Here is a 15,002-nt window from a genome sequence, read left to right as displayed (position 1 = left end):
ACCCCTCTGTGCACTGTACACTTGGGCTAATTGTGTGAAATTTATGGGTTCTAGGAAGTTTGTGAACTCATTGAGCCCAAACGCTATTCTCAATTCCTCTGCATTGATTTCTACAAGGGTTTTTCCATTAACATCCCGGATGCATCTCGTGACTGACTCATAGTTCAATGCCATTTGGGTTAACAAGTCTGTATCCATGAACACCCCTGGGACTACCAATTTCCTGACATCTAGTTCCCAAATGCTATTTTGAGGAATAGGAGAATTCCTCATTCCAAATCCGACTCTGAACAGCCCCAAGCCAGAGAGTCCAACTTGTGAGTCTTTTAACCAATTACCCTTGTCATATAATCCTTCTCCTATCTTCAGACGGGGAGCCCTAGGCACTAACTCTTTGGCCTTTGATGCCTGGTTAGTTGACGACGTCAACTGTTCTAAAAAATCATCACATACACTTCTTTCTAGATAATCAACCTTGCCAGAAAATTCCCTTTTAGGAGCCATTGGAAAATACAAGAAAATGAATACACTCTTAAACAATCCTGCAATACGAGAATGATTTTATCTAAAAGCCACACAAGAATTTCTTCAAAACATGAGAGAACCTGATGCTTGCTTGAAGGAAATTGCTCTGCAACTGAACCGCTTGCTCTGTTTCGGAAAAGGATAACTCTACGTCTGCTCTTCTGCAAAAATCTTTTAAAAGATATCCTTACTTGGTTGTTAGGAAATCAAATGCTTGTACTCTGGGCCTTAACTATAACATTGATTCCGCATGCTTCGGCCGTCCCTTTAAAATTAAATTCATACGAGAATTCATATTTTAGCTCCAACGGGTCGCAGCCTTCCTGCAAGTGTCTCACTGTTAATTTCATTTTGACGGCTTTGTCTTTAGTATGGGTCCCATTATTCTATTGGCTACATAATACCACGTGACATCCGACCATTGGCTTAGAAAATCCCTTCGCATTCCATTTTGATACTGGCCGAATGCCTCCCTTTATACTGTGACGGGCCCACATTTTTCCCTTTTGGCCATGTCATCATCATGACACGTGGATGGCCCTCGTTAACTCTCGCTATTTCACGGGCTTAAAGGGTGAGCACTTTACCCTTGCGAAATAGCGCGGGCCATTGGATCATCCTTTAAGTTGATCATTAATTAATCATTTGAAAAGGTTCTCAGGAATGGTGGGCCCGCTGAGTCGTCACTCACACCTGGCACCTAGTCACCTGCTGCGCTGATTTGTCACTCTGTCACTTGCCAGAAGAAAAACCATGGGGGCTCCACTTTCATTTCAACAGGTCTATCGCCCACGTCATCATCAAGACACGTGGACGACTGACACTCATTCTCGCTATTTTGCGGCCTTAAAGGGTGAGCACTTTACCCTTGCGAAATAGCGTCGACCGTCAGATCATCTCTGCAGTCGATCGATATTTAACCCTTCGAAAAGGCTCTCAGAAATGGTGGGCCCACAGACACGTCATGGACATATGGCACCTTGTCACTTTCGGAGCTGACTTGTCAATTTCTCATTTGTCAAGCAGGAACCATAGGGACCCATAGTTTCCTTTTAGACCCTGTGTCATCAAGACACGTGGATGGTCCTTGTTCATTTTCGCTATTTCGCGGCCTTGAGAAGTGAGCACTTTACCTTTGCGAAATAGCATGGGCCGTTAGATCATATTTCAAATTGATCAGCATTTAAATCCTTTTAAAGGTTTTCAGAAATGGTGGGCCCATGGACACGTCACGGACATATGGCGCCTTGTCACTTTCGGATCTGACTTGTCATTTTCTTATTTGTCAAGCAGGAACCATAGGGACCCACAGTTTCGTTTTAGACCGCATGTCATCAAGACACGTGGATGGTCCTTGTTCATTTTCGCTATTTCGCGGCCTTAAGAAGTGAGCACTTTACCTTTGTGAAATAGCGCGGGTCGTTCGATCATATTTCAAATTGATCAGCATTTAAACCCTTTTAAAGGTTTTCAGAAATGGTGGGCCCATGGACACGTCACGGACATATGGCGCCTTGTCACTTTCGGATCTGACTTGTCATTCTGTCATTTGCTGGAAGGAGCCACGGGGTCTCAATAAATTGTTAAGAGCTGTCCCTGCCAATACTTGTGCCACGTGCTACCTTTTAACACACCAGAAGAAAACCACAGGGGGCCCACTTTCTTTGACAGCCACATCCTTTACTTCCTCCGTCATGACACATGGACGGCTGACATTCATTCTCGCTATTTCACAGCCTTAAAGGGTGAGCACTTTACCCTTGCGAAATAGCGCCAACCGTCGGATCCTTTTTCAAGTTGATCAACGTTTACTGGGCCCAACACTTTAGAACGAAATAATACAAGGCGAAAATTTTTCAAATAATCAACGTAACCGCCTAGGTTAATAACAAGGGGGGACACTTCCTACAACCCCACGACCCATGACCTAAGTGAAATAAAGTAACAACAAAATAGAAACTAGAGGGTTTAAAATAAAAAGATAAGGTCTAAAACTTAAAAAACCCTTAAACCCTCTAGGTTTAGAATAAAGCTGAAGCACTTGGGACTACACCCTATTCGAAAATTTTCAAGGTACCACAGCCAATTATGGGGAAAGAAGAACCCAATTTTAAAACAGTGATAACAGCGGCTCTGACTGGGGATGGTTGATTGCGAGATCAACACAAGAAAACTCAGAAACTCTGGAGAAACAGACCAAAACACAGACCAAAACCAGGAAAGCAGGAAAGAAAACAAAATATATACAAACAAAGGACCTACCGTGCATGGACATTAAGAGAAATAATGCTTCAGGAATTGTCCATGCACTGGAAATTCTTACATTTCATCATTCATATTCTTCAAAAAATATGAATCCTTACCATTCAGATCACAAACTATAAAAGGACCAATCCAGAGTGATTCAAATTTCTTATGCTTTCCTTTATCCTGCCCTTTTGCATTCCACTGAAGAACCATGTCATCAATTTGAAACTTCCTTAATGATGTCCTTTTATCAAAAAAATACTTTGACTGTAACTGGAGCTTCTGATTTTTCTTATGGGCGGAGGTCCTAAGCTCCTCCATTTCTACAATTTGGATCATTCTATTCTCCATTGGTTGAGATATTTCCATGTTCTCTTCCTGCAAAAACTTATACACTGGAAGAAAGTTATTTATTGGTAGTCTGGCTTGGGTACCATAAACCAACTCAAAAGGTGACATTCCAATGAATTTTTTAACTGTTATCCTATCTGCCCACAAGGCTAACTTCAATTTTTGATCCCAAGACCTCTTGTTTTCTTCTAAGATTTTCTTGATGATATTTAACAAGCTTTTGTTGCTGGATTCTGCTTGTCCATTCCCCTGAGGGTGATAAGGTGATGAGTATGACATGAGTATACTATGACTATTGCAAAAACCTACAAATTCTTCTGATCTAAAACACATAGCATTATCCATTACCAATTTTGCAGGTGTTCCAAATCTAGTCACAATATTATCCATCAGGAAATCAATGACAATTTTACTAGTAGCTCTTCTTGTAGGAATAGCTTCTATCCATTTGGTAAAATAATCTGTGGCCACTATAATCCATCCATGACCTCTTCCTAACTTCTCAGCAATTTCTCCAATAAAATCAATGCCCCATTGGACAAAAGGAGCTTCTACAAAGACTGGATTTAGGGGTAAGGCTCCTTCATACTTGAGCTTAGAAGAAAATCTTTGACATGGATCACATCTTTGAACATATGCATGGGTATCTTTAAATAAGGTAGGCCAATAATACCCAGCTCGTATTATCTTACCAGCAGTAGTCTTAGCAGAATAGTGACCTCCACATACTCCATCATGCATTTCAATCAACACCTGTTTAGCTTGGAAATCATCCAAACACATTAGCAATTCTCCATCTCTTTTTCTCCAGAAAAGATCACCTTGGATGAGCACATACTTTTGAGACTTGAGCTTTAAAGTTCTCTTTTGGTTGTGTGTCATTTCTTCTGGCAGTATGTTACCTTTCAATACTTGGATTATCTCTGTGTACCATGGTTGTTTCTCAATACTAGTAACCAAAGTATCTTTAACCTCAACATTGTGTACCTCTACATTCATGAGATTTGACTCAGTCATGAGCTTAGCCAAACCTAACCCTCTCACCAATTTAGTGATCTTTATTTCCAAATTGAACTCTTGAATTCTATTGATCCATCTACATCTCTTCCCAGTAACCTCAGACTGAGACAAAATATCTTTAACTACAGCATGTGGAACATAGGCAATAACATTTGCATTCACTAGATATGGCCTAAAAGCTTTAACAGCTTTAACCAAGGCATAAGCTTGTTTCTCCATGGTTTCATATTTTAGTTCTGCCACTTGCAAAGATTTACTATAGAAAGCTATGGGATGTTCATATCCTTCATTGTCCTTTTGTAGTAATACTGCAACCACCGTGTGATATGAGGCAAAGGAAAACAGAGAAAAAGGCTTACCATAATCTGGGGATTTCAACACTGGTGCTTCTTGGATTGCCTTCTTAATCTCATCAAAAGCTTTTGAAGCTTCTTGATCCCAATGAAACTTTGCGTCCTTCTTGAGCAACTTGACAATAGGCTTCACTATCTCCGCAAAGTTTGCAATAAACCTCCTGACAAAATTCACTTTGCCTAAAAAAGACTGGATTCCTTTCACATTTCTAGGTTGAGACACTCTGTTGATTGCTTCAATTCTTTCAGGGTCTATTCTTATCCCTTCCTTAGAAACTATGTGGCCCAATAACTTTCCTTTGGTGACCCCAAAATGACCTTTCTTGGGATTCAATGATACACCAAATTCCAAAGCTTTATCAAACACCTTCTCTAGATGTCCACAATGATCATCAGCTTTCTTTGAGAAACAAGTTAAATCATCTTGGTAAACCACCATAATGATATTTATGAATTCCTTAAAAGCCACATCCATAGCTCTTTGAAATGTAGCTCCTGCATTTTTTAATCCAAATGGCATTCTCACATATACATAGGTTCCCCATGGAGTAGTGAAAGTTGTTTTAAACTGTTCAGACTCCTTTACCAACACTTGATTATATCCTGAGAAACCATCCATCATGGATAAAAGATCACATCCTGTCACTCTTTGTAGCATTGCTTCCATATTCGGGGATGAATAATTATCTTTTAGAGAAGCAACATTAAGATTCCTAAAATCAACACACAATCTGATGTCTCCATTCTTTTTTCTTACTAGGACCAGATTAGAGACCCATGAAGAATGTCTTATTGGTTTGATAATCCCCCCTTCTCTCAATTTTGTCAACTCCTATTGCATTTTAGTTTCTAACAAGGGGTTAATAGGTCTCTGTTTCTATCTAAAAGGCTTAGCATCTGGAAGTAAGGGAACTTCATGCTGAAAAAGATCTTGTCTATATGCCTTTAGGTCTTCATAAGACCAAGAAAAAACATGCTTATACCTTTTTCAGTAAATTGATAAGGTTAGTCCTAACATGAGGGGGTAGCTTCTTTCCAATATATACCAACTTGGGGGATGATTCTGTCCCCAGGTTGACCTCCTCCAACTCTTCTAACTTGGTGGTAGATTGCTGGTGTAAATGACTGTCATTATAACTAAACATACTTTCTAACTCCACCAACCCTTTAGGTATCTCGTTAGTTTCCAACTGGACAATATCATTTCCAAACACTGTCTCTTTGTCATCCACCACTTCCACCAATGCATTGCAATCAATTTTTTGTCCATCATAATCATCAACACATTGGATGAACCTAAGAATATCTTCATCATCAGCAAAAACTTGCCAATTGTATACATTATCAGGGATAGCGGGCCTAGCTTTTATTTCCACAGTGGAAATACCAGTTAGTGTTGCATCATCGTTTTTTAAAGCAACATTAGCTAGAAAATTTGCCATAATATTTTTTTGTTTGCTCTATCCAATTGATAGAAAAGGCATCAAAATATTCAATAACATCCCAAACAGCATGCTTATATTGCTTCAATTTATGATTCTTGAATGCATATTTAGATCTTACCTGAAAGACAACCAGCTCTGAATCGCCCATCACTTTCAACAGTCGGATTCCATGCTTTTTTGCAACCTCAAGTCCTAATAACAGGGCTTCATACTCTGCAATATTATTTGTGCACTGGAATGCCAATAAGAATGAATATTTAAAAGTTATACCTGATGGGGATACAAAAAGAGCTCCAGATCCTTCTTTGGAGCAAGCTCCATCAAAATACATCTGCCACAATCCATACTGCTGTGCTTGTAGCTCGACTACAATTGGGTCAGTGTTCTTCAACTAAGGTGATACTGGCTGAAATCTGAAATTATCTAAATCCACATCAATCATACAATTAAGCATACTAGGGTCCATATTTTCAATTACCTTAGGAGCTCGTGGCTCCCTGTATAGTTTGACCTGATTGCCACCAATTGGAATAGTAGCATAAGACAAGTCCAATTGAACATTTCCCCCCACTGCTGCTGCCCACTGCCTAGAAAGCAACATGCCATAGTGGGGTTTAGTATCAGTGACAATAACATCCATTTTATAAGTAGCTTCAGGAAATGTAGCTATTTTTACTTCTACATCTTTCATTGTACCTATCACAGGCACTTCTCTGTTATCCATGGCATAACATTTCCCATACACAGTAGTTACTGACAATCCTAATTCTTTCATAACACCATAGGGCACTACATTAGCGGTTGCTCCTGAATCTATCATGCAGTTTTTAATTAACCGGTTATTGACTAGCAAAGTAACATAGAAGGGATCCACCTGAGAAGGCTCCTGAGTGATAGTGGTTCCAACATATACCTCTAGGGTTTGGAACTCTTGACCCTTTCCAACTCTATCTGAATCAGCGGGTAATACTGAGTCACCATCAGATATACCAGAGAATAGAGACAAAGCTGCATCCTTGTGTTCTTTAATCTTTAGTAATTCTATTAATGGGACAGTGACTTTTGTACTTTGAGTTGATTGGCCTTTTTCACTATTTCTGCCTTTTGTACATCACCAGCATTTTTGGCCTCTATGCTTCTAGGTAAGTCCTTAACTTGTTCCTCCTTTTCTTGACCAGCTCTAAGAGTAGCAGTAACATTGCTTGATGCCCCTTTCTTTGTGACTTCTTTTACAAACATAGAACCTGGTTCACCTTGATCAGTGTCTCTCTTGGTGCTTCTCAAATTGTAGTTATGTTTTGCTTTGGCGATTGCATCCTTAGTGAGATTTTTAACTTCTTCTTCACTAGGCCTCCTAAGATAAACTTCTTCATCTTCAATTGTTACCACATTCAATGTAGGATGCCAACCTAAGGCTAACTGTCCTTGCACTAACCTTTCATTATCCAGAACTAAACTGTATTCACTTTGCACAGATTCCTCATCACTTTCTATGATAGCTTCAAACATATTAATGTCAGGCTCTGCTTCTGGTCTCATGGATTCTTCCAGAGCTTGAGCCATTGCACACTGATGGGGAGAATGTAGTCCATCACAAGCAATACACTAGGGAGTATTTTCTATATTATTAACAGTTTTTCCTTTTAAGGGATCTGGTGTATCTTGACTTTGGGCGATTTTAGGCTTCTCAACTTGGGGCTTACCATCCTTCCAATTTGTATTGTATGGCATATCATGTAATCTAGGAGGTCTATCCTACCAGTTATAGTGGGGCTTATCATTTTTGTTGACCTTAGCAGTCAAATCTTTCATAGCAGTAACCAATTTTTCTATTTTATCCTCTTCTTTAGCAACTTTGTTAGGTTGTTGTTTGGTCTCATGCCATAATCTTCCATCTGTCCTTCTTCCTAATTTTCTAGATGCCTTTCTATTACTTTCTACATTTATGGCAATTTTAAAGGCATCCCTCAGGTTATGAGGTTTTTAATCTCTCAAGATATAAGCCATCTTGGAATCAAATGCATTATAATATGTATTAAAGCACATATTGTCATCTAGCCTCATTACCTGATACAATCTATGCATAGCTTTCTGGAATCTAACATTGAAATCAGTGACTATTTCATTTTCAGATTTTCTAATGTTATTGAACTCATTTAGCATGAAACTCACATTAGTCTTATCACCATACTGTTCTTGAAAGCAATTTTTGAACTCTTCCCATGAACCTATACTAGCTACTGGAAGACCTCTGTACCAATCTCTTGCATCATCAACCAGGGATTGAACAAACAGTTTCATAATGACATCTTCATCTGCTATCTCATAATCATTTATCAGATCCCCAAAAGATTTCAGATGTTCCTCAGCACTGACTGCATTGTTCCTAGCAAACTTATGGAGTTTGTCTCTTAGCTCAGTGGGAACATGATTTGGATACCCTGGGATCCCATCAAAAAATAATTGCCTATATTGTTCTAGATTAATTGGCCTTCTTTGAAAAGGGGAAACAGTACTATTATTTCCCATGATCATTTTAGCTTTTGGGATTGGGGATTGAGATGTTTGGGTGTACTATTTATTTGAAGGTATCTGACTTGCTGAGGCAATGTTAGTATGTACTGCAGGTTGAGTATTGACCTAAGGAAAAGAGATGTGTTGGGGATTAGGCTTGCTAAGATCTTCCGATGGGAATGTAATAGGGGGAGCTTTTAAGTAGTTTATCTTTCTTTTAACTTCCTGATTTGCTGCTTCTAACTTAGCCTTTTCCAATTCCATTTGGAGGTCTTCCTTTTCCTTTCTCATCCTTTCCATCTCTCTCTCATGTGCTAGGATCCTATGAGAAATCCCTTCTGCAGTTTTAGACTCTACTTCATCATCTACCCATATCTGTTTCCCTTTGTCTAAACTAACTTTAGGAAGCTGGGAGTCATTAGATACTTCCTTACTTGGCTGGGCTACTGACTTAGAAGCTGGTCTAATCTTAGGGATTAGGATCTCCCTAATCACTGGGCCTTCCTCATCACCTTTTTCCTTTTCCTTAGCAAGCACTTCAAGATCAGCTATCTATCTAAGAAACCTATCTCTCTCCATTATTTTGGCTTTAACTTCCTTTTCCTTATTTGCCTCTTTTTGGGCTCTCAGGGATATTAAATGATGAACTCTTTTGTTTAACTCTTCAATCTTTTGAGACATTTTATCCTCATCAGGATAATTTTCTTCAGAGTCTGATGCATTAATTTGATCTATGTCAATCAGACTAATGTTCCCATCTACTGTCCTAGGAACAGAGTGCCTAATTGCATTTGAACTAGTTCTATCTTTTGCAGAAACACTAACATGAGATAGGTCTCAACTTAAAATAGGTGCATCATCAATATTTCCAAACAATCCTGAATGGAAACCTAAAATATCATGCTCTGAATCTCTAGAAGATGAATTTGACTTTGCATAGACAGGTCGATCAGGCATCTTACCAGTATTGTTGCTTTTCTGCACCCATGCAGCATTTGATGGCTCATGCATCACAGATCTCTTCTGGCCTCTTTGTGACTGCTCTGGCAGACCTTCTTGCAAGGTTTCACGAGGATGTTTCTTCATGAATGATCTTGTCTTCTTATTTCCTTGCATCTTGCTTGTCTTTCTTTTAGAAAATTTATGTCTCACAAGGACTGGTTGAAAAGTAACAGAGTCGCCACCCACAAAACTATGGGAAAAATAAAAACAAGCAGTCTTACTCACAACAGAACAATACTCTCCACAAGTCTCGGCATAGATCTGTATCTTTATCTTTGTTATAACTGGTCCCCAGCAGAGTCGCCACTTTTGTTGTCCTCAAAATCTGATTCCCTTCAATGTCCTTAGAGTATTAAAACTGGGTGCAGAAGAGACATCAAAAGATAAGGAAATCTCAGAGACAACATATGACAAGGTTTGATTAAACCTTCTACACTTCAGGCATCTTTGGAGCCCAGGCGGGTATACCTTCGTGAAGTAACTTCACCATTTAAACAATAAATCCACAGCAAACCAGTCCAAAAAACCAGTGAATTTATTCACCTTGAAATCAACTGAAAACAAAGAATGGAACAATACTAAACTTCAGCATTTTTTATCAACAAAGCATGCAACAAACAGCTTCGATTAATACTAGTGCTTTATCCAAGGCTACAGAGTCATTTAAACTCAAATAAAACTCCTGAAATAGAATATCTTTATGCCTCCCATTAGCTTGGTTTTCGCTAATCCTTGCATATGCCTAGCACTTATAAGAATTCAATCACTTCAAACTAAACTATGGTCCTCAAAATTTAAAGTTCATTCCAAAGAATTCACTGGTGTGAGTGATCCTGCATATTTAATTTCCTTCCTAAAAAGAAAAGCTAAAAAACACTCATACTGAGATTGCTTTGCAATTTCAATCAAACAGAAAAATCCTGGATTGTTCAGAATGAAATCAGTAAATCAAATTGTGAACAAACTTGAAGACAACATAGAGTTTTACTCAAAACCGATGGCCTGTATATTGATATTCATTTGAAGAGATTTTACAAAAGTTCTATTTCTCCATTAAACTTTGAAAAAGCTCAGATAATTTTCTGCAGCGTTTTCTTACAAAATTTAGTGATCCCTTTCCCTCTAGTCCTAGTATCCATTTATAACAACATGGATACACAAAGCTTCGGACTTCTCCAGGAGAGTTTGTTACAATTATTTCCAAAATTGATGTGATTACAATTTTTACGTAAAGCAGTTATGCGCTCTTTTCAGCCTCTGCAGTCTGTTCAACAGGTTGTTCGGTGGCAACCTCTTCTGGCTTTTCAAGGGCGCTCTCCAACTGCTCCGGATCATGGGTGGAATATTTAACTCCCCACTCATTGTATGTCTCTTCTGTCGGCCATGAAAAACTAATCACATCATTTTTATCTTTAGTCAACCTTTTCCAAGAATTTCTCAGTTTGTTGACTTCTGAGTTAAGAAAACTATAATGTGATTTAATTCTTTCTATTTCCTGTATGGTTATAACAAAGAAAGAGGTATCATCAAGATAGATGATTCCCTTGACCCTTGCTGACAACTTGGCTTTTATCTCATTAAGCCATATTTGCTTATCTTTCAGCTGATCCGGATTGACAAAAATTCCTTGGAGCAACTCAAAAACCTGATCAGTGTATTCCTTCTTACATAAATTGACCTTCCTATCCACACTGTCTACATCTGCAGCCAATTGCATTAAAATTTTAGCAACATCAGAGGTAGATTTTATAATGGGATTGGCCCTTGCTTCATCACAGGAAACACACATGAACTCTAAATCTTGCTCCCTATGCCTCCATCTGTCAAAAATGGGTGTCAAAATGGCCTTATCTCTCCTTAATTCATTCCATATCTCCATGACCTTTCCCACACTATTGTGAAGCAGTGAGGCATTTATAGTATCTGCAAAACTGGAGATTGTGGCTTTTATTTTCTCCTCATACTTCCCTACATAAAAGGCCTGAGCTTGCTTTAGGCTCTCCAATTCTTGGGGAGTTATCTCAATCATTTGGGAGCTGGAAGGCGCAGGAGATGGTGGGAGCTCAATAATGGGGCTAGTAGGTGGAGGTCTTGCAGGAGAAGAGGCAATCATCAATGTTGAAGACTCACCTTGTTGGTGTTGTCCCATCAGCTGGCTCTGCAATTTGGCAATGATGCTATCCTTGCCTCTTACCTCCTCCTTGGCACTATCATAGGCCTTCAAAACTGTTTCCAATTTAATCTGGAGGGCCTCCTTTTCTTTGGCTTCCTTCTCAGCCACTGCAACACTAAAGTTTGTAGTTTCTAGCACAGTGCTAGCAGCCTCTACTACCCCTGTACTCTGTACTCTTTTGACCATCAATCCACCAAGGTGACTTGACCCTGAAGTATCTTTACCTTTCTTGTCCTCATTTCTTTTGAGGGACCACATAACTAGTGCAGCATTGTCCTTACTGAATGTAACCCCTTCCATGGGTTTAGTCTCTTTTCTTACTGCATCTAGCACCAGAGCATCAGCAATATTCCATTCCGGTAAAATGAGCACTCCAGCTTGTGCTACTAGATCCCTTCGCTGTTCACGAGTGATGGTTTTGAATTCTTCCATCATCTCCTATTTTATTTCTTCTTCCACTGAGGCTGGATCTTTGTTAGGCTGCTCTGCCTTTCTTGTTTCACATCTAGCATTATATGTATCTATATGCTGCTTCCAGACAAATTGCATGAATGCTTTAGATGTAACAAAGTTATCATCAGCTAAAAAGGCACTACTGGCCCTTAAGTTCAGTTGAGGTGATGTCCATTTGTGCTTTAGTGGGCTCTTCTGGCATCCCTTCTTCCACTTCATCATAACTGTATGCAATTTCCCCCAAGCTGCCCAACTGTGAGAGGTATTCAGTTGCTGCTTGTTCATCTCCTATGTGGATAGGGGATTGGGATGGGGAATACAAGGGTGTATCTGATTGCACTTCCTTCCCCACCCTTTGCTTCTTTGGGCTGTCCTGGATGTCAATGACATCTTGCACCTTCCTCTTTCCTTTGGATGAAGAGGGCTCCCCTGTTGTAGGCACCAGCACACTGTAACCTGATTTCTTATGCAGGGTGTAATCACCAGGAGGGATTGCTTTAGTGAAAGCTAACTTGCCCAAAATCATTCTAGCCTTTTCAGGGTTGCTCTTAATTACAGCTTCCCTCTTTTCCTTTAGTGTTTGCATCACATCTTCGAAGCAAACAATCAAAAATTTTATTTTTTCTTCCAATGGGAAGAAGCTAGACAATGGGTCATAGCTAGCATCAAATTTATGCACAAAATCCAAGGCTTTCTTGTAAGCCATCCATTTTTCTTTCCTCAACTCCTGTTCATCTAAATCAAATTCATTCCTGATGAGGTCTTCAGGAAAGTGGAATTGATGAGGCCTACCTCTGCATGCTACCTTCTTCCTGAACACACCATTGTAGAAGTCCTCTGGATCAGCACATCTGGACACTACAGTGGATAAATGGTAGGGTTTGAGGAAATCCTCAAAACAATTCTAGCCTCCCTTTGTAATTACAAATTGATGGGCTATTGTAGCTGTAGGGAAAATAGTCCCTTTACCTCTGCCTGTTAGCTCTGCCTCTTGTAGGCCACCAATTTGTCTAGGGATCTCAGCTATTCCCACTTTGAGAGGGACCTGGTATGGTAACAAAAATGGGGTGCCTCTGAAACCAAAAACTCTGAAAACCGTGGAGACTGGATATAAGTACATGTCACCCCAGTTATGAACAATTTTGATGTTCTCTGCGAATTCTTTTGGCCTTAGGAATTCCAAAAGAACCTTGGGGACTCTTGGGTTATCAGAGCAAAGGAGAGTCCTTATTTTGGATGCAAAATATTTATCAAACTTTAGGAAACTAGCATCCTCTCTGTCCCATGACAACATAGTGCTCCATAGTTGTACTGACATCTTCTCTCCTTCCTTCTCTTTTACTAGGTCCATTCCACTGGCGATATAATCACCACCTTTGAAGAGGAAAAGGTGCATCAAGAGTGAGTACCATCCGAATGGCCTATCCACCTTCCCATTTTTAATTCCTATCAACCCTCCATGGATAGCATCGCCAATATAAGAAGCATAATCAAATGTGATAGCAAGAGAAGGATTCAAAATCTGAACAATCATTAACGAGTAATGATTTTGCATATTTGCTTCAGCATCCTCTCCTAGAACTTGGCAAAGTGCCTGATACATGCCTTTAGCCCTTAAGGTAAACATACTCAATGAAAAAGGCTCTTGTGTGCTGGGCCCTACAACTGCTAACCCTCCTATTTTTAGGAAAATTTCTTTAAGAGGCCCATTCCTAAGATGACCCCTCTGTGCACTGTACACTTGGGCTAATTGTGTGAAATTTATGGGTTCCAGGAAGTTTGTGAACTCGTTGAGCCCAAATGCTGTTCTCAATTCCTCTGCATTGATTTCTACAAGGGTTTTTCCATTAACATCACGGATGCATCTCGTGATTGAATCATAGTTCAATGCCATTTGGGTTAACAAGTCTGTATCCATGAACACCCCTGGGACTACCAATTTCCTGACATCTAGTTTCCAAATGCTATTTTGAGGAACAGAAGAATTCCTCATTCCAAATCTGACTCTGAACAGCCCCAAGCCAGAGAGTCCAACCTGTGGGTCTTTTAACCAATTACCCTTGTCATATAATCCTTCTCCTATCTGCAGACGAGGAGCCCTGGGCACTAACTCTCTGGCTTTTGATGCCTGGTTAGTTGACGATGTCAACTGTTCTAAAAAATCATCACATACACTTCTTTCTAGATAATCAACCTTGCCAGAAAATTCCTTTTTAGGAGCCATTGGAAAATACAAGAAAATGAATACACTCTTAAACAATCCTGCAATACAAGAATGATTTTATCTAAAAGCCACACAAGAATTGCTTCAAAACATGAGAGAACCTGATGCTTGCTTGAAGGAAATTGCTCTGCAACTGAACCGCTTGCTCTGTTTCGGAAAAGGATAACTCTACGTCTGCTCTTCTGGAAAAATCTTTTAAAAGATATCCTTACTTGGTTGTTAGGAAATCAAATGCTTGTACTCTAGGCCTTAACTATAACATTGATTCCGCATGCTTCGGCCGTCCCTTCAAAATCGAATTCATACGAGAATTCATATTTTAGCTCCAACGGGTCGCAACCTTCCTGCAAGTGTCTCACTGTTAATTTCATTTTGACGGCTTTGTCTTTAGTCTAGGTCCCGTTATTCTATTGGCTACATAATACCACACGACATCCATCCATTGGCTTAGAAAATCCCTTCGCATTCTGTTTTGATACTGGCCGAACGCCTCCCTTTATACTGTGACGGGCCCACATTTTTCCCTTTTGGCCATGTCATCATCATGACACGTGGACGGCCCTCGTTAACTCTCATTATTTCACGGGCTTAAAGGGTGAGCACTTTACCCTTGAGAAATAGCGCGGGCCATTGGATCATCCTTTAAGTTGATCATTAATTAATCCTTTGAAAAGGTTCTCAGGAATGGTGGGCCC

The sequence above is a fragment of the Cryptomeria japonica genome, unplaced genomic scaffold (genome assembly GCF_030272615.1).
Source record: "Cryptomeria japonica unplaced genomic scaffold, Sugi_1.0 HiC_scaffold_16, whole genome shotgun sequence".
NCBI classification, from domain to species: domain Eukaryota; kingdom Viridiplantae; phylum Streptophyta; class Pinopsida; order Cupressales; family Cupressaceae; genus Cryptomeria; species Cryptomeria japonica.
This window is presented reverse-complemented; position numbering follows the sequence as displayed.